Source organism: Silene latifolia, chromosome 7, assembly GCF_048544455.1.
Source record: "Silene latifolia isolate original U9 population chromosome 7, ASM4854445v1, whole genome shotgun sequence".
Classification (NCBI taxonomy): domain Eukaryota; kingdom Viridiplantae; phylum Streptophyta; class Magnoliopsida; order Caryophyllales; family Caryophyllaceae; genus Silene; species Silene latifolia.
Window position 1 is genome coordinate 87,759,657 of NC_133532.1, and position 20,874 is coordinate 87,780,530.

Sequence of the window (20,874 nt, forward strand, 5' to 3'; positions counted from 1 at the left end):
CTTTTAAAAAGTTTCGTCCTCGAAACTTGAATGTAGAAATTAAAGGTTATAAAAATAAAACTTGAATTGGAATCGGTAACCAAAACATTTTAGAGGTTACTTATCGTAAGAATCAAAATCCTTTCAAAAGTTTCAAATAAAATTTTTTCCGACAGAACCCGATCGAAAATTAAATCATTTGCATAAATCAAAAATCAAAATACTTTCAAAAACATTAACGGAGAGTTTTCAAAAGTGTAAGTCTCATTCATGGAACGAAATCGCTCTTGTCGTGCACACAAGAACGTTAACTTTCCAAGTCAAAGACAGATTTAAAACAAAAATCATCCGCCGACAAGCGTAGAACAAGTTACTAAACGTCTCCAATAACGAGTTCTAACATCCGATCAACGTTAAAATCAAAAGGGAAAGGTAATTTACTCAAATTTTCTTTCACAAAAGCCAATATAAAAATAAAAGTTTCACTTTTAAACTAAAAAAGGAGTCAAGTTTGTGAAAAGATAGCATCACACCTTGGCAAAGAAATCACAAATAGATCAAAGTTAACAGAAATTGGATAAAATTTAAAGAAATTTCTGGTTTAGCATTTAAAATCATGATTAAGAAGTCTATACTTAAAGAACAAATCGGGAATTGAATCAAATTTTCATTTTCAAATTTTAAAATAGGTAAGGTTTGTAAGAGTAACATAGATTCTTAACAACGAATAAAAAATGATAGCTTGAAAGTTTAGATATTGTATAAAATGAAAAGCAATTTAGACAACATAAATACTAAGTAAGCTAAGAGAGTCCAAACTTAACCAACAAAAAGAGCTATGATGAACATCGTAGGGGTAAGAATTGAAGTAAGATCAACAAGGAGGTCAAAGATAGAGATTTTATAGGTCACTAGCATCTAACTCAAGGGAGGAGCAAGATGAAGCGAAGAAAGGAGGTATGAACGGTAAAACTTATGGTCAAAGAGGAAGGGGAATTAGACAACAAGGAAACGCCAGGTACTCAAATCTCGAACAACAACATCATCCTGAACTGTTCCGAAAGATTCCTAACCACAAAACTTATAACCACATAGCTCCCAAAGATTTCCTCAGAACACTTGTGTTACTTCATCTTAAGCTATTCCATGAAACAAGGTACTTCACTATAAGTGTGATTTCACCACTCCAAATTCTCCAACATCCACAAACAACCTCCACAAGGTCAAGGTCAAATCTATATTCATATCTAACTAATGTCAACTATGAGTTTCTCAAAATGGCATGACCTTTAATCAAAATCCCAATTCAAAAGTCATTTTGCACAATCTATCATCCCAAAGAGGTCTTGTTACACTCTCGAAACCTAAAGCATAGATGGTGACATTCCCCAAATCACAAGACAACCACCCAAAACATCTAACTCTTCTCAGCTCAACATCTATCGATCCTAACTTATAATCACGTCTCAAGAACTCTGGCTACTAATCATCATTACCGCAAAATGGATACCCAAATGAGATCCCAAAACTAGCAACAACTCTCACCTAACATGGTTCATGTAGTCATCACAACTCTCATAAAAGTATACCGACTATGCTAACTTAGAGCTCAACTCAAACTTCCAAGTATAAACAACAAGGCCAAGTTCCATAACCTTAGTATCATAGGCAACTCACACTTAACACACAGAATTGCACCGATCAATTATACTCACTTTACCAAGGAACTAGATATAAGGATCACTAAGCATGTCACATCACACTACTTAGTCTTTCTAACATCACAGCCTCTCAAAACCAAGGGTTATGGGTCAACCACGAACAAACTCCACAAAGCCAAATTATCCAACCAAGATTAACATCCTACAAAAGAAAGAAAACTATCTAAAAGGTGTTAAAGGAGGATTAACAAGGAACAAAGGACAAGTTGGGAGGATACAAGAGTAACTCCCAAGGAAAAAAAGAAGAGAGTTTAGAAGAAGAAGTAGACATTAAAAGTAAAGAATACGGCAAGGTACACAAGAACGATGAAGAGGAAGTAGAAGCATTCTCCGAAGGTTGAACAAATCTTCAATTCTCGGCAATAGGCACCAAGACTTGATCTCCACATAGGTATGCTCACGGTCATTGATCCACGTGCACAAAGATAATTGACAATCAACAAACATGTTAGAACCTATCACGAAACATACACAATGAGACTACCAACTTGGGTCCTTATTTCTACTCATCTCTCATTCATTATTTAAGGTCAAGTTTAAATTTAAGTTTGGGGTACACGTGTGTGCGTCGGGAGCAACATAGGCTCTGATACCAACTGTGACACCCCGCGATAAAGAGGAAAATATAACTACTAAATTAAAGCGGAAATTTGTGCTATTTTTGAAACTTTTAAAAATTACTGGTTAAAGAATAGCACGCGGGTGCCACAAAAGGAAGGAAACAAATACAACAATAGACAAATTTAGGTTATTACAACCCAAGTCTAGAAAACGGGAAAAAGATATCCCACGAATAAACATATAAGGGGTTTCTAAACTAGCAACTAAGGTCCAATGGTGTAGTTCTCGCTAGCCCACACGTCTTCCCCACGTAGGCATCTTCACCACCTGTCATTCATGTAAACATGAACGCCACAGTCAGTGGAGAGTAAATCAAGGTTCTCCCAGCCATAAAATGTCGAAACGGACATAACAAAGAACTAAAATAGGTAAGTCATATAGGATACTTACAAAAGATAAGAATATCAAGTTTATATTTAAACACAACAATTGAATGAGATGGAACAAGATAAGTCAACCTTAGCATGATTACGATTAAACTATTCATGTGAGACAATTAAATAATATGAAACACGAGAATACGGTAATCTACACCAAAGCACGCATTTCAAGGAAATACAACATAGACGTGAGATTGGAATCCGAATCATGTGAAAAAGTCAAGTATGGATCAATCAATACAAATTAAAAAAATAGAAACTGTAGCCATTACTTGGTAAGCCACTTAGCAAACATTGCACGGGACGTGGCTACTAATGTCACATTCATACTTATGGCTTGCATCTCACCATAAGAACGGATAGGAACATCAATCCCGACGATCAAATCGCAACTAGAGGGCTTATAGCTCACCCCTAGTATCCGATAGGACCAAGTCAACCAACACATGAAAGACAAATACCAATATCTATAACCAAGCAAGACCTTTACTACTCATATATAAATATATAATTCCCCTGGTAGGACGACAATGGTACTCCCAAGACTCAGTCCTAGTCTAATTCTGGCCAGACTCTCGGGACAGCACAGTTCCCGATTCGACATGCGGCATGACAGTCCGCATCTAAGACCCGAACCCTAAATCGGAAATCGAGAACCCACACTCGGCAGGACAGTCCGAAAGAGGCGGAAGTTATGAGCTAAACCTACAATCGGCAGGACAGTCCGAAAGAGGCGTAAAGATAAGTTAAGCAATACGGTATAGCATAAAGGCATTATTAAACGAACACGACTCAACCAAGCGATACGAATCAACTTGGAAAGAGACTACTACATGTAATGAACCGATGATAAACCAAGGGAGACATTTCATGCCAAATCATAATCATGAATATGAATAAGTAACCCATTTCTTCCATATTTGTCACTTGAATAAAAATGCAAACAAACGGAAATGAACCATTTATAATAAGCTAAACAAGCATTCAATTATAAATGACTCAATTGTAAGATAAACCTTTTACTATTCACAGGGCATGAATAATTACATTGGACTCATATTAACATGGAAACATGTCATTTCATAGACAAATTAGATCATTAACAAATGTATTTCATAAATTATAAGTCATGTGAGAAGACTATAAAAATGAACGATATTTAACGAATTACGTTATATAAAACACGAGATGGTTAGTTAATCATATTTTAAATAAACCAAGCAATTTATAAACATGACTAGCCCAAATTACCAAATATAGCTAGCCCATTTACTAAAATTAAATGAGCCCAACAAACTAAATAGGATGAGTCCAACAAAATAATTATGTGAAAGAACGATATTAACGAATTACGTTTTATAAAAACACGAGATGAAAATTTAATTATTTCGAACCAACTAAACTAGCGCTAAATATACGCTCGTTTCCCATACACACTAACCATCCTTTACTACTCTATCTCCCGTCCCCAAAACAGGGCCAAAAGGCTACTTAAGACCGTACTATTGGGGCACCAAAACAGTCCCCAGTGAACCTGCAAAACTATCCCAAATACATGGTCAAGCCGTGGCCAAGCCACCAATCCACAGCCAGCCATCTGCCCCTTCCCAGCCTTGTCCACCACCCAAATCAGCCGCAAAAATCGTACTTGATTGTACCCAAAACAGTGGACAAGGCAGAGCTTACCAAAGTGCAAAACAAAATCCCAGCCACCATATTTATCTCGACTCAAGACGGAATTAAACGCGCATTGGGCACAAGTGGACAAGGCAGAGCTTACCTAAAGAAATTCAGAGGAGGGCGAGGAACAGAAATCATAGCAGCACAATGTTACAACACACGCCGTAACCCGATACCTCACCCCAAACCAGAATCCAGTTTGAAACGGTCCATGGCAGCTAAAACAGTCGTGTAAAATGACTCTTATCAACACAAAATCAACCCCCATTCATGGAACATACAAAGACTCGAGCTTTACAATAAATAAAGATAAAACGAGTAAGGAAGGGCGAAAATATCGACTCATTGTCGAGTAACCTATCACCGTTACCTTTAACCTCACGAATTTCCGAGTAAAAACGTCCAAAATGGGATTCTCTCATCAGTCTTCAGCTAAAAGGAGGAAACACGAGTCGATTAAGACAAGAAATCGAGTTGTCATTTAAGACGGTATTTTCGAAACCTCAACAAAATAGAAGCTTTCTTACCTTAAAAGAACGAGGAAGGGACGAGGAAGCTAATGGTACAAAAATAATGGAGTTTGGTTGAGAAACGAAGGCGGGATCGGAGTTTGAAGGGTCGACTAAAATGGTGGTTCCATGTTGTTTGTTGCTGTGTGTTCGAAAGAACAAGGAGAAAGAAAGAAAAGGGAATTGCAGGGGGGGTGTGGATTTGCGGGTAATAATAATAACAATAAATAATAATAATAATAATAATAATAATAATAATAATAATAATAATAATAATAATAATAATAATAATAATAATAATAATAATAATAATAATAATAATAATAATAATAATAATAATAATAATATAATAATAATAATAATAATAATGATAATATATATATATATATATATATATATATATATATATATATATATATATATATATATATATATAAAAGTAGAGTGTAAGAGGGTAGGTGAGCATGTTGTCGATTTCTGGTTGGTCCGGGTTAAAGTAGGTACAAAGTGAAATGTGACGGTCTTATGCTATACGGAAATTAAGACGGGAATTATTATTATTACTCTCACTATTATTATTGTCTGACCAAAATACGTATACATTTATTCTTATATAATTTACGCCTCAAAATTATAATTTAATAATACGTATTTTTATATAAATGAGCTTTTATATATTACTTTTATAAAAATCGTGTTTGACATAAAATTAATTAAATTGAATAATTCAAAAATATATAACAAAATAATTAAACGGTTTAATAAATTTTAAATGTCAAAATGAAAAATTCGCGGGTGTTACACGAGTCCCATTAGACCATGCATAATATTGAATAGGAAGGACTAAGTCGACTTGTAGGTGTTGTACAATCTAATCGATTCGGCTATGGGACCCAAACCTTCTTAGGGATTGTAAGCTTATACACCAACTCGATCCCATCACAACAATAAGTGCTTGCATATAATTGAGAACATGTTTGTATGATCAACTCCCATGAATCCCCTATGAATCCATGATATCCTAGCACTTTTAGTCATGTGTTTACATCCTTCCTTTTATTGCTTGTTTACTTTCCATTGCTTCTATTAGATTAGAATCATCAACTCATTACAATTGTGACAACCCCAAGCACAACTACAATTAGATTAAACAATTTGAGTACCCCCATTCCATGGATCGACCCCGACTTGCTTGCTATGCTAGTAGTTGGGTATAAATGTGTTTGATGGCGGACAACGACCCGCTACATAAAAAATGGCGCCATTGCCGGGGACGGTGTTATGTGATTAAGTTCTTACTTGTTTTTCTATTTTAATTTTTCTCTAACCTTGAGGAACTTGTTCCTGAAGGTTCGTTCTTACCATTTTATTGTAGTTTTCATGCTTGTAGTTGTTTCCTTATCTTAGCAATGATGGCTCAAGACTTGACATACAGAGTGTATGTTGGATCTTTTGAGTATGACTATGGGTATGGGTATGGAGAGTTTGAGGAGCAAGTCAACACAAACCAACCTTGTTACTCATGCAATGAAAATCCTAACTACTACCTGATACGGTCGTTTCTGTACCAAATATAAAATACCTAGCTACTACTAACAGAAGTAAGCGGTAAGTATGGTCGATCTCCACAGGGAGGCGGTCACTATCTACTTGTCAAATTCGATCTGTCTAATGTCACTAATGGGGGTTTTAGTTGTTTTAACTAAGCTACTGAGACTAAGGCAAGAGAAATAAAGATAACAGAAATTAACAGTAAGAGAAGGGAACTAGGATGTCGGGTCATCAATGAATGTCAGTCAATTGCAGCTAAGGTCACAGATTAGTCGATGTGTCGGTCTAAGGGGCAACGAATATCTCCTTTCGGTCTCAATTCGCCCTAAAATGCTATTAGCTTAACTTTCGCCCTAACTAAAGCATCCTATTGTTCACTGCGGGTCTCACCCCTTCCAACCTTTCGGTCTAGGTCAAGGCTTACCAAAGTTAAAAGGCTAATTGCTTCGAATCAACTAGCAGGATACAGTTATAGCAGCGATTAACAACATAGACTAAAACAACAACGACGAATCTATAAACCTAATTAGCAATTAACATTCATTCATTAACTTCCCTAATCCTAGCAAGAGAATTATCTAGACATAAGTAAGAGAGTAAGAACAAGGGAAGGGAGAATAATAAACATTAAATAAATTAAGGAGAAAAGGAAGAGAAAGAGTTACAGTAATAAATCCGGAAAGAGAGAAAACAGAGAACAGTGGTAAATCATCGTCTAATAGTGTGTGGTGGTGTCTTACAAATGACGTCCTACCTTCCTATTTATAAGAAAATATGATTTAATTGACCTAATGACGGAATAAAACTAAAAAGCCCAAGCCCGTGAGAGAATCCACTCGATCGAGTGCTTTAGAACCACTCGATCTAGCAAATCCGAGCTCAAACCATTCGATCGACTAAAAGTATCACTCGATCGAGTAAACACTAAATAGCAACTGTTCGATCGACCATATAAAGTACTCGACCGACTGATTATTTGATCTAAAACTACAGGATCGACCAGTAAAGTACTCGATCGAGTGAAATATGACTCCAACAACTACTTGTTCGTTAGTTTTCTGGCTTTGACTTGTCCTTTTAGCTCCCGAAACAGCTTCCCGCATATAATTCCGCTCCAAATTCACTCTTTCTCCAAATGCATGCAAAACGGACGATAAAAGGCTCGATTTCACTACTTTTAGGTTCATACCTGCAAATAAGACAAAACAAACCAAAGTAGCATATTCGGGGCATTTCGTAGCATAAAACCACGATAATAGCACAGAATTACGTGCATAAATAGGCCAAAAAGACTATATCAAATGCACGTATCAAATCTCCCCAAACCAAACCTCTACTCGTCCTCGAGTAAACTAAATGCAAACTAATGGAACGGAAAAGATAACTCAGAGCTAGCTACAAATGCCCACTTAAACCAATTTAATGCAAGCAAACTAACACTTATAGCAAAGCAGTTAAATGCAAACGAGTTGTGAGATGTTTATAAAATAGCTGAACTGTCAACCTTGCAAGACCTTTAATGATGGACTCTCACGGGTCACTCTTCTCTCATGAAGCAAAGGGTGAACATATATATGTAAGAGAGAAAGAAAAATAGTCGCTCACCTAGACTACGACCCACATAAACATGCATGCAACTGATATGATAGACAATTCTAGCTACCGTACACACATTCCAACCAAACAAGGTCTTGTCACAGCCGAGGGCTTACAAAAATATGGTAAAGTGAGGCAATGGGTAAGAAAAGCCAAAACATTTATGGGAATGTGGAGGTATAGGTGGCCAAGCTAGTACCTAAACAAAACCACATGACAACATCCGTTTCTCACTCAATTATAGAATTAAGCACGAGTGCCCTTCATTTAGCACAAAACTCACCAAACCGAACCGAAAATACTCCTCAATAAATGATATAAAGCATAGGAGCGAAACCGTCAACAATACACACTCTTTTTTTTTTCCTTTCTTTTTTTTCTATTTTTTCGGTTTCTTTTCTTCACATTTTTTTTCTTTTTTTTCGAATTCTTTTTTTTCATTTTTCACATTTTTTTTTCATCAACCTCCTTTTCTTCATAAATTACCAACTCCGAATCAACAGATACAAGCCAAACTTGGCACAATGAAATATATACCGCATAAACATACACTAAACTAGCTTGGCAAGGCAGGCCAAATTTGGAATGTAGCTAAGGGTCAAAAGACAAATTTGGCTAATGTGGAGTTAAATGGGTAAAAATGAAAGAAAGGGAAATTGTAAGCACCTCCCTGCATGTGACACCAACCACTAACCCGAATGTATGTAGGCAAAAAGCAATTGAATTTCATATATGTGCAAATTGATGATACATGCTATGCAAGGAGTAACGACTCACAATCCTACATGAAACTGGTCATAAATGGCACCAGTTTATACGGCTCTAATCCTTAGAAATTATAAGTAGCTCGCCAAAATTTCAGGTCAAGTCTATTCGTTTAGCTAAATTTTAACATTAACTCGTAGATATGCAATAAGACATAGCTAAAAGATAACAGTTTAATGCAAGGCTTAAGCAAAAAGACAAATTACAGTGCAATTTCATCACTGAAATCCACCGTTCCGACTCAACCTATATGCAACAATAAACGTGAAATTTTTTTCACTTTTATCAATTTTTTAATTTTGTTATGGGATTTTGAATTTTATGAAAATAAACAACAATGCATACTGAAATTAAACGTGACAACAGAAATGCAATAAACAACAAGATGCAGACACAGATATGGATGCATAACCTCCCCAAACCAAACCGTACAATGCCCTCATTGTACCAAAACATGGAAAGGAAATGCAAACTAAAAGAGAAAGAGTGTAAATACGGAAAGCTTACAAGATTGCGCGAATAAGGGACCTCCCCAAACCAGCCAGCAATGTGGGAGGTCGCTAAATAGCCCAAATATCATCACAGGAAGCGAATCCAAGTCAAAGGGCATCCAAAACAGCTCGATCGAGAGGAATAGTGGTCGATCGAGTTGTTCTCTCTTTGCAGGTACTCGATCGAGTGGAATAAGAGTGCTCGATCGAGTAAAACAGCAGCAAAAGCTCTCGATCGAGTACAAAAAGTACTCGATCGAGTGAACCTCAGTAAATTCCTGCAAAGACGTAATGAAAACAGCCCGCAAAACTAACAAAACAAGCATAACTGAATAGTCTATGGTACGAAGACCATTTATTACAATTAAAACTGAAATAAAATGAAGAACAATTAAAAATAAATCTCCGGATTGCCTTCCGGGTAGCGCTAGCTTCAGTCAGGTCCCAGCTCGACCTTCTTTTTCAACAGCTGCTCCAATCAGTCATAATCAAAACAGCTCAAAGCTCTTAACATGGGATCGTACATCTGCGCATGTGCTACACAAGAGCATAAGTAGCACCATGATATAAAAATAAAATAGGAAATTGAAATAATTATTCGTTTAAGCCTGACAAATTTCCTATGAGAGCTCCTAAATTTATCCACAAAATAGAGGAGCCCAGGAGCAATTGACAAAAAGTAGGGTCCCGTTTCAGATTAACGAAATTGAAATGATAAGGACGGTGAAAAATCGTCAAATTATATGACCAACTGGGAAGGGGTAAAGCATTAAAATGCGAAGCATAAGTCAAATGAGGCAATGCACTATTTAAACAAACAATAATAAAATTATCGTTTATTACCTCGGGTTGGTCGCTCTCAATGACGGAATCATTGACAAAGGAAGATATTACCTCTTCCGTGCTAGGAGCAATTACCGACTCAGCTGCCTCCTCGTCACCCTCCTCAGTGGATTTCAGCCCGTAAATCGCAGCCTCAAGTGCATCCAACACAGCTTTGAATAGGGGAGATTCACTGTATCCATTATCATCATCAAAATCATCATCGAAAATGAACGCACATGACGAATCAATGCTCTCGCTGGCCAGACTACTCAATCGAGTAGACTTACTACTCGATCGAGAGCTTTCTTCCTGATTTTCACTCGATCGAGTGCTTTGAACTGCTCGATCGAACGTTTTTTCTGGAAATTCACTCGATCGACTTATATAAGTCACTCGATCGAGTGATTCTTGCTGTGCAGTGCTGAAATCCTCGTGTAAGGTATTGAAATATGATAGAACTTCGTAATACGAGTCATAAAAATCATCCTCAGCATTGGGCAACACGGTTTCTTCATGGGAAAAACCGCTCTCGGTAAAGTACACCTCTTCTGGTTGCCTGCTATCCGACTCAGCAGCTATCTGAGCTATTTGAGACTCCAGCTCAATGAGTTGAGCTTCCATACGTCTATCACACTCTTGCCTTTCGGATGCAAGTGTTTCCAACAAAGATTTCAGCTCCGCAACCTCTTCTTTCCGTATATAAGGAGAAACTTGTTGTTGCGGTGGCCAGACAAACGGGGCTCTTGATAGTCCCGTTGATAGGGTAGATGTGGCGGCACAACTGCAGAGGAACGGCTAACTCGTCCCCAAAGCTTGAACTCGTAGACCGCGTAATTTTCTGCCATGCAAAAAGCTGCATTGTGCTCAGCAACACCACATCTCCCGCAGTAAATCACCTGCTGCGCCATATAATGGGACATAGGTGACGGGTCAAAGGTACTCAAGCCTTCCCTTTGACGATCATTCACCTAGAACTGTCTAGGTAGGACCTGTAGGGCCTATCAAAACAGCACTCAAGGAAAAAGATTAGAACTGCCTCAAGGAATAAATTCCTTGAGGCTGAAAACAGACAAATAAAACAAGTAAATAAATAGTTGCCTCCCCGGCAACGGCGCCAAAGTTTGATACGGTCGTTTCTGTACCAAAAATAAAATACCTAGCTACTACTAACAGAAGTCAGCGGTAAATAGGGTCGATCTCCACAGGGAGGCGGTCACTATCTACTTGTCAAATTCGGTCTGTCTAATGTTACTAATGGGGGTTTTAGTTGTTTTAACTAAGCTACTGAGACTAAGGCAAGAGAAATAAAGATAACAGAAATTAACAGTAAGAGAAGGGAACTAGGATGTCGGGTCATCAATGAATGTCAGTCAATTGCAGCTAAGGTCACAGATTAGTCGATGTGTCGGTCTAAGGGGCAACGAATATCTCCTTTCGGTCTCAATTCACCCTAAAATGCTATTAGCTTAACTTTCGCCCTCACTAAAGCATCCTATTGTTCACTGCGGGTCTTACCCCTTCCAACCTTTCGGTCTAGGTCAAGGCTTACCAAAGTTAAAAGGCTAATTGCTTCGAATCAACTAGCAGGATAAAGTTATAGCAGCGATTAACAACATAGACTAAAACAACAACGACGAATCTATAAACCTAATTAGCAATTAACATTCATTCATTAACTTCCCTAATCCTAGCAAGAGAATTAGCTAGACATAAGTAAGAGAGTAAGAACAAGGGAAGGGAGAATAATAAACATTAAATAAATTAAGGAGAAAAGGAAGAGAAAGAGTTACAGTAATAAATCCGGAAAGAGAGAAAACAGAGAACAGTGGTAAATCATCGTCTGATAGTGTGTGGTACGGTGGTGTCTTACAAATGACGTCCTACCTTCCTATTTATAAGAAAATAGGATTTATTTAACCTAATGACATAATAAAACTAAAAAGCCCAAGCCCGTGAGAGAATCCACTCGATCGAGTGCTTTAGAACCACTCGATCGAGCAAATCCGAGCTCAAACCATTCGATCGACTAAAAGTATCACTCGATCGAGTAAACACTAAATAGCAACTGTTCGATCGACCATATAAAGTACTCGACCGACTGATTATTTGATCTAAAACTACTCGATCGACCAGTAAAGTATTCGATCGAGTGAAATATGACTCCAGCAACTACTTGTTCGTTAGTTTTCAGCTTTGACTTGTCCTTTTAGCTCCCGAAACAGCTTCACGCATCCCAAGATAGCTATAATTCCGTTCCAAATTCACTCTTCCTCCAAATGCATGCAAAACGGACGATAAAAGGCTCGATTTCACTACTTTTAGGTTCATACCTGCAAATAAGACAAAACAAACCAAAGTAGCATATTCGGGGCATTTCGTAGCATAAAACCACGATAATAGCACAGAATTACGTGCATAAATAGGCCAAAAAGACTATATAAAGTCCACGTATCACTACCCCAATTTTTCCCCACCAAAATCACCACATCCATAATCTACAACAACCACCCATCCAAGGCCCGCCTTACAATAAATTCCAAACACCACAATACAACACTTTCACACCCACCCACAAGAAAACGATGAGCCTAACTTTGACATTCAAGGTATGATTCCCCAATTAATGGGAGATCAACAAAACTTCTTCAAACAAGTGCTAGAGGAGAGCTAAAGTAGAGACAATGTTCTTCAAAATATTATTACCCATGGTGAGGAGTTGGCAAATCAAATTGGCCAAATGAAGGAAATCAAATTACCCATGAAGGAAACCTTTGATATAGAAGATGAGTGGGAAGTGTAACACCCCCATACTCCAAGTGCCTTACCAGGACCACCCAGGTATAAGGATGTTACCATCTCGGTTACCCGAGGCAATGATAATCAAATAAACAATAATGAAACAACGTTTAAATAGAAATACTTTAGTGAAAGGTTACAATCCAAAAACCAAACCAAAAATACGTATACATGTTCTCAAACCAACTGTCTACTGATCTAACTGAAATGTTTATGAAAACTACTAAGCTACAGCGGAAGACTTCTATCATCAGATCGTGACACATGCCAGCTATCCCAGTACTCAACTCATACGTGCTCAATATCTGCTCACCATCCCCGAATGGATCACCGCAGGTTTTAAAACAATAAACCGGGGTCAGTACTATTCACACAATTTATATAACCAACAATACAGTAATCAAGATAGCTCAAGCAGTCACACGCAATCACCCACTCCAATCAATCTCCGTCACCGACCGTCCACCGGACCACCCTGCGATGGGGACCGCACTGCACGTACCCACCAAATCCCCGCTCATCATACCGAGCGATAACCCTGTCCCCTTAATGTGCACATCCCCTTTCGTGGCGGGTTCCACGAAGGGCGAAACTAGGGCGTGAAGCCACTCCCGCAAGTGACTCCACTCAGCCGAGAACGCATCTCGAGAACCAGAGACAAACAATCACAATCACAATACAACATCAACAACCGTCTGAATCAATCAACAATCACTAACTACAGCACAATCACCACACATTATGTAACTAATACTGAGTAGGGAAACCCTACCTGGAAAGCACAACAATCAGACGATCTCACAGCTGATATCAAAATGCTTCCTCTACGAATCTTCCTCCTAATATACAAACATATAATCACTACCAATCATACAAACAACAAAACCCCCAAATCCCCAAATTAGGGTTTAACCAACTTTAATGAAATGCTATAAAAATGGTATATAGGTCTTACCCTCGACGCAAGGATCACAACGGTATCAAGAAAGATAAAATCCGACCTTCCAAGCTCCGGGATTTGCCAACAATGCGATTAAAGAGAATGACGTAGTTTGATTTCTCTTCTCACAATGATTAGGTTTTAAAAAGTGTTTAAAGAACAATGACGGAAGGATTATGTACTCTAATCGCATTATTAACAAAACCCGAGAAATCGTCCCCCGTAAACCGGCTACTCGATCGAGTAGCTAAGGTACTCGATCGAGTGCCCCCTTACTCGATCGAGTATCCACGTTACTCGATCGAGTACCCAACAGGTCAGAAACTATTTTAATCTGCAACTCGCCCTTACTCGACAGAGTAAGGCCTACTCGATAAAGTACCCTGAGACTCATAAATACGTAGTATTACAATCTTCCCTCCTTAAAAAGAACTTCGTCCCCGAAGTTCAAACCACAACAAAACAAAGACACACACTACGCACTCCCGACTCAACAACCAAAACAAAACTCAACATAAAACATGTTACTAACCCAAACTCAACCCGACTCAACGACAACAACCATACCGACACAACATAAAAAAAGTGTAAAAAACTCTTAAAACTCTTTGCGATCATCTCCTACCCCCCTAAAAGAAACAAGGTTACGTCCCCGTAACCATACATACCTGATCAAAAAGGAAAGGGTAACGCTCTCTCATGGCATCCTCTGCCTCCCATGTAGCTTCCTCAGTGTCGTGGTTAGACCAAAGGATCTTAAGCAAAACTGTCTCACCACTCCTAGTCTTCCTAACCTTCAGGTAAAGAATCTGCGTAGGTACCTCAAGATATGACAAAGACTCATCTAGCTCTAAGCTCTCTGCCTCTAACACATGTGACGGGTCACTCACATACTTCCGCAGCTGCGATACATGAAACACATTATGCACTCTCTCTAACGCAGCCGGTAAAGCCAGACGATATGCAACCTCCCCAACTCGCTCTACGATCTCATAAGGCCCGATTAACTTCTTACTCAGCTTGCCTTTCTTCCCAAATCTCATAACCCCACACATAGGAGACACTTTTAGAAGAACCTTATGCCCAACCTGAAACTCTATATCCCGGCGATGTAGATCTGCATAACTCTTTTGCCTATCCTGAGCTGCTCTCATCCGTTCCCTGATCATCTTAATCTGTTCAACCATCTCATGTACCATCTCTGGTCCTAGAACCACTGCCTCAGCACTGTCGTCCCAACAAATCGGACTACTGCATCTCCTCCCATATAAAGCCTCAAACGGTGCCACGCCAATACTAGTGTGATAGCTGTTGTTGTAAGAAAACTCTATCAAATCCAACCTCTGTTACCAGCTACCACCAAAGTCCATCACACAAGCTCGTAACAAATCCTCAAGAGTTTTGATTTTTCTCTCAGTCTGACCGTCTGTCGCAGGATGAAAAGATGTACTCATCTTCAAAGTTGTTCCCAAAGATTCCTGCAACTCTTTCCAAAACCTTGAGATAAATCTCGCATCTCTGTTAGACACTATGTCCTTAGGGACTCCATGTAACTTTAGCACATTCTTTCGATAAGCCATAGCTAATTGTGCTTTAGTCCATGTATCTTTCATTGGTACAAAGTGAGCTGAGTTGGTCAGTCGATCCACTATTACCCATATCATGTTGTTACCCTGTTGACTCTTTGGCAAACCCACGATAAAATCCATAGAAATGGATTCCCACTTCCACTCAGGTACCTCTAAAGACTGAATCTTACCTTGTGGTCGTCGATGTTCCCTTTTAACTCTCTGGCATGTCAAACAACGGGCCACAAACTCAGCTGTTTCTTTCTTCATCCCAGGCCACCAAAACGTGTTCTTCAAATCCTTGTATAGCTTGTCACCACCTGCATGTACTGAATACGGTGTACAATGTGCCTCTGTCATGATTGTCTTTTTCAGCTCCTCATCATTAGGAACACACCACCTACCATCGAACCTCAAACTACCATCTGTATGAATAGAGAATCGAGACACTGTCCCTTTCTCTACTCCAGCTCTCCACTCTACCATCTTAGGATCCAAAGCCTGTTTACCTCGAATATCATCATAAAGATCAGTGCCGCATCAAAATCTCCCACAGCATCCCCTCTCTGCATCATATGTATCCTAAACTTCCCTACCTCATCTCTCAACCTCATCAAAGATAGAGCTGTACACAGGGAGTGTACACTCTTCCTACTCAAAGCATCTGCAGCCACATTGGCTTTCCCTTCATGTTAGATAATATCCATGTCATAATCGCCAATCAGCCCTATCCACCTCCTCTGTCTCATGTTCAACTCATTTTGAGTGAAGATGTACTTGAGACTCTTGTGATCCGAAAATGCCTTAAAGGTCGCCCCATAAAGGTAATGTCTCCATATCTTGAGAGCAAACACCACTGCACCCAACTCTAGATCATGTGTAGTGTATTTCTCCTCATACGGCTTCAATTGCCTAGAAGCATAGGCAATCACCTTACCGTTCTGCATCAACACACATCCCAACGCATTCTTTGAGGCATCTGTATAAACCTCAAAGTTCTCGATCCCTTCAGGCAATGCTAAGATATGAGCTGTTGTCAAACGCTCCTTTAATGTTTGGAACGCCTTCTCACAACTCTCATCCCAACGAAACCTGTTCTCTTTCCTCATCAAAGCTATCATAGGTCTTACTATCTTGGAGAAATCTTTCGTGAACCGTCTGTAGTATCCAGCTAAACCCAAGAAACTCCTAATCTCAGCAACATTCTTTGGGGCTTCCCACTTTGTCACTGCCTCAATCTTCGCCGGATCCACAGCTACTCCCTTCTTAGAGATCACATGCCCCAGAAAAGCAACTTTCTCTAACCAGAACTCGTACTTGGACAGCTTAGCATATAACTCATGCTCCCTCAAAGTCTGCAACACAATCCTCAGATGCTCCTCATGCTCCTCCTTAGTCTTAGAGTAGACTAAGATGTCATCGATAAACACCGCCACAAACTTGTCCAAAAACTGTCTGAAGATTCTGTTCACCAAGTCCATAAACACAGCCGGTGCATTAGATAACCCAAACGGCATCACGACGTACTCATAATGACCATACCTCGACGTGAAAGCTGTCTTTGGTATGTCCATCTCTCTAATCTTCACCTGATAGTATCCCGACCTCAAATCAATCTTAGAAAAAACTGATGCATCACTCAAGTGATCAAACAGGTCATCTATCCTTGGCAAAGGATACTTGTTCTTCACCGTCACTCGGTTCAACTCCCTGTAATCTATGCACAACCTCAAACTCCCATCTTTCTTTTTCACAAAAAGAACTGGTGCTCCCCACGGCGATACACTAGGTCTAATGTATCCCTTCTCTATCAGATCATCTAACTGTTTCCTGAGCTCCTCCATCTCTTTAGGACCCATCCGGTACGGTGCCTTAGAGATTGGCCCCGTCCCCGGTTTCAACTCAACGGTGAAATCTATCTCCCTCTTCGGTGGCAACCCCAGAATCTCCTCTGGAAAAACATCTGCAAATTCTCCCACCATTGGTATCTGATGAACTGTCGGACTCTCTATCCGGTCATCTCTCACATAGCACAAGATCAAAGGACATCCCTTCCTCAGATAAGACTTCAAGGTGACAGCTGCAATCAACTTAACTATGGGTTTGACTAGAAACCCACGATAAGACACACTAACACCCTTAGGCCCTCTCAAAGACACTTTCTTTTGATGACAGTCTATCTTAGCTTTATACTTTCCCAACCAATCCATCCCGACTATCATCTCAAAACCGTCAAAAGGAAACTCTAGCAAGTCTACAGGTAGATCAACTTGCCCAACTATCATAGATACATCTCTAAACAACCTCCCACATGATACAGACTCACCCGAAGGTATAAAAACTTTCTCGCTTACAGACTCATATGCCCTCAAACCCAACCAGTTAACATGACTCGTAGATACAAATGACTGAGACGCCCCCGAATCAAACAAAACAAAGGTATGAATACCGTTAACAAGAAAAGTACCAGTGATAACATGTGTATCCTCCTCATCTGCTTTCTTGTCCATCATGAACAGCTTTCCACTGGTCTTCTGTCCACCTCCCTGGACAGTACTGGCTGATGTGGTCGGCTTAGCACCCGACCCCTGATTGTTGTTGTTGTTCGTAGCTGGTTTCTGATAAGAATTACCGTCATTGCAGTTACCTCCACCCTGATAGCTCTGACTTCCCCGGTTAGACCATGACCCACCTGGTCTGTTGCTCGGATAATGATGCGTGCATATTATATAGACTTTTACGGTCTCTTTTGGCACGCATTTCTATGTATTTGAGTGATATTATGTCACTTTATACCCCGAATAGGCTACTTTGTGCTTTTATTGCTATTTTTCAGATTTGTAGCGGAAACCAACCTTTTGTGGACTCGAGATAGCATTTCTGGAAGATGGACGGAGAAGAGGACGGAGTACTCATGCATGGGGAAGCGTGAAGACGAAAGTTAACCAAATTAAGCAAGTCAAAACTACTACGGAAGCTGAGAAGTGACTGAAGATCTCGATCGACCACATGTGGCTGTCGATCGAGAGCACAGAGGAACACAAGCCCTCGATCGAGCCGTCCCTGTGCTCGATCGAGTCATCCCTTGCTCGATCGAGTACATCCCGTGCTCGATCGAGAGCCTTAACCTCTCGATCGAGAGGTTCTCTATTACGTGGGCTATTAAAGCCCGTAGGTTAATAAAACTACTCGTGAGTTTTGGTTATAAAAACAAAAAGACGAGTTACTAGGTTATCATCTTTTACCTACCATTCATCTTTCCACAGACATTTTTACTGCGTTTACTGTTCACTGCTTGGAATTTTACGATCTAGGATTTTGTTGTTCTTTACGCCGGATTTGCTATTATAGTATAATTCTTTCCCTTAATCTCTTGTTTTTGTTTCATATTTACTCTTATTAGTTCCACTATTAATTTCTGCCCTAATCTCGTTATTGCCTTTTATTATCATCATATCATGTTTTCCGTTAGCATTTCGTTATTAGTTGTGTTAGTTAATATAATTAGCATGCGTAGCTAATTTCTTTATATGCCGGGATGAGGGAAACCGTGTTAGAAGCATGTTAGGACGACTACTGAGGTATTTATGCGGTAGGAATCAGGCCTGAGAAATTTATTTGTAGATTGGTTGAATGAGTGCACGCAGGAGACCGTCTGTTTAGTTAACCCCGACCTGGATCGAAAGATTGGAAGGGTAGACTTGCTTAGTTCTGATAATTGACTCCTATGAGGGCGAAAGTCAAGTAGGATGACCTTAGGGCGACTTTAGACCGAAAGGTATAGTCGGGTTTGAGACCGAAAGGAGATAACCTAGCCCTTCCTGCTAATAAACTTTCCGACCTAGTTATTCCGATAGTGTGTAGAACGCGGCGTACCGAAATCCTGGCATATCTCTCTTTATCTGATAGTTTATTTACATTTTCTCCTTATTTTCTCTTCCCCTTAAACTTTAGTAGTTAGAATACCAAATTCAAACCCCCAGTTTGTGACCGACAGATTAGACTACAGTTAATAGAAAAGTCTCCCTGTGGATTCGACCCGACTTCCCTAGCTAATTATAGTATAGGCTTGTTGGCATTTATTTTTGGTGTTGAGCAACACGCATCACATAACTCTTTGCAGGTCCCTGAGAATAGCTCCCCCGAGCTGACCCCTGAAAAGCTCCCGGTGCACTCGTGCACTCATGTCTCTTGTGGCGTACACCGCCACAGCCATAGCAGGTCATCCCCCAACTACCACTACCACTCACACGGCCACGCCCAAAGGAAGCCCCAAAGATCGAATCCGACCCGAAAGAAAACCCTCTAGCTTGGGTGTGGTTGCCTTTCTTATGACTAGATTGGCCACCACCCTCACTCTCAGCCTTTCTTTTCTCACTCACTCTCTCTCCTGAGCCATCTCCACCAACCTCTCAGCTCTCCCAGCCCTCTCATAAGCTTCCTTAACATCAGTAAGGACTCTCACGGGTAACTTATCCATGATCTTAGGGGTCAACCCCCTCTCAAACCTCAGCGCCAGATTCTCCTCACTCAAACCCATATCCTCAGCATACCTAGACTTCTCATTAAACTACTTGTAGTACTCAGCAACTGACATATCAGATGTCATCTTAAACCCATCAAACTCCTCCCTCAGCTTACTCCTCACATGCTCCGGTACAAACTCTTTCCTCATAGCCCTCCGAAACTCTTCTCAAGGTATAGCAGGTAAGCCCTGGTTCGCATACATATCCTTAGCACTCACTTTCACCATATCCCACCACTTGCCAGCTGCTTCCCTCAGGTAGAACGCAGCTTGTTCTACTCTCATCTCATCAGGACAGTGAACCAGGTCTAGTATGTTCTCCATCTCACGATGCCAGTTGTCAAGAAGGTTTGGTTCCCCGGTTCCCGTGTACTCTTTTGGGTTAAACCTCGCTATATAGAGACTGATCTTAGAGTGATCAACCTCCTTATCCTTATCCGTATTCACTTTCTTTAAGGCCTCAGTAAGAGCATCTTGGTGCTCCAACATCTTAACGATATCATCCATATTCATGGTCTCAGCTCTCGCATAGTAAGCGTTTCTCTTGGGCGGCATCTTGAAACTATATAAGAAAGGGTAGATATAAACGTACGCACTACAACCTCAAAACACGAAAGTGGACTGCCAAGAACACACTCGATCGAGTGCCTAAACCTACTCGATCGAGTAAGAGGCTACTCGATCGAGTGCCTCGACATCAGACCCCAAACAGACCTTCTGATCTCTAACATACTCGACCGAGTAGCCAGGCTACTCGATCGAGTGACCCCCTACTCGATCGAGTGCCCGAGGTACTCGATCGAGTGCCCAAAAACACGATTCGGGTTGCAAAATCGTCAAATACCCACTCGATCGAGTCAGTCCCACTCGATCGAGTCATGCTAACTCGAAAATGCTACCCGCATGCTATATCATATCCCAACATAT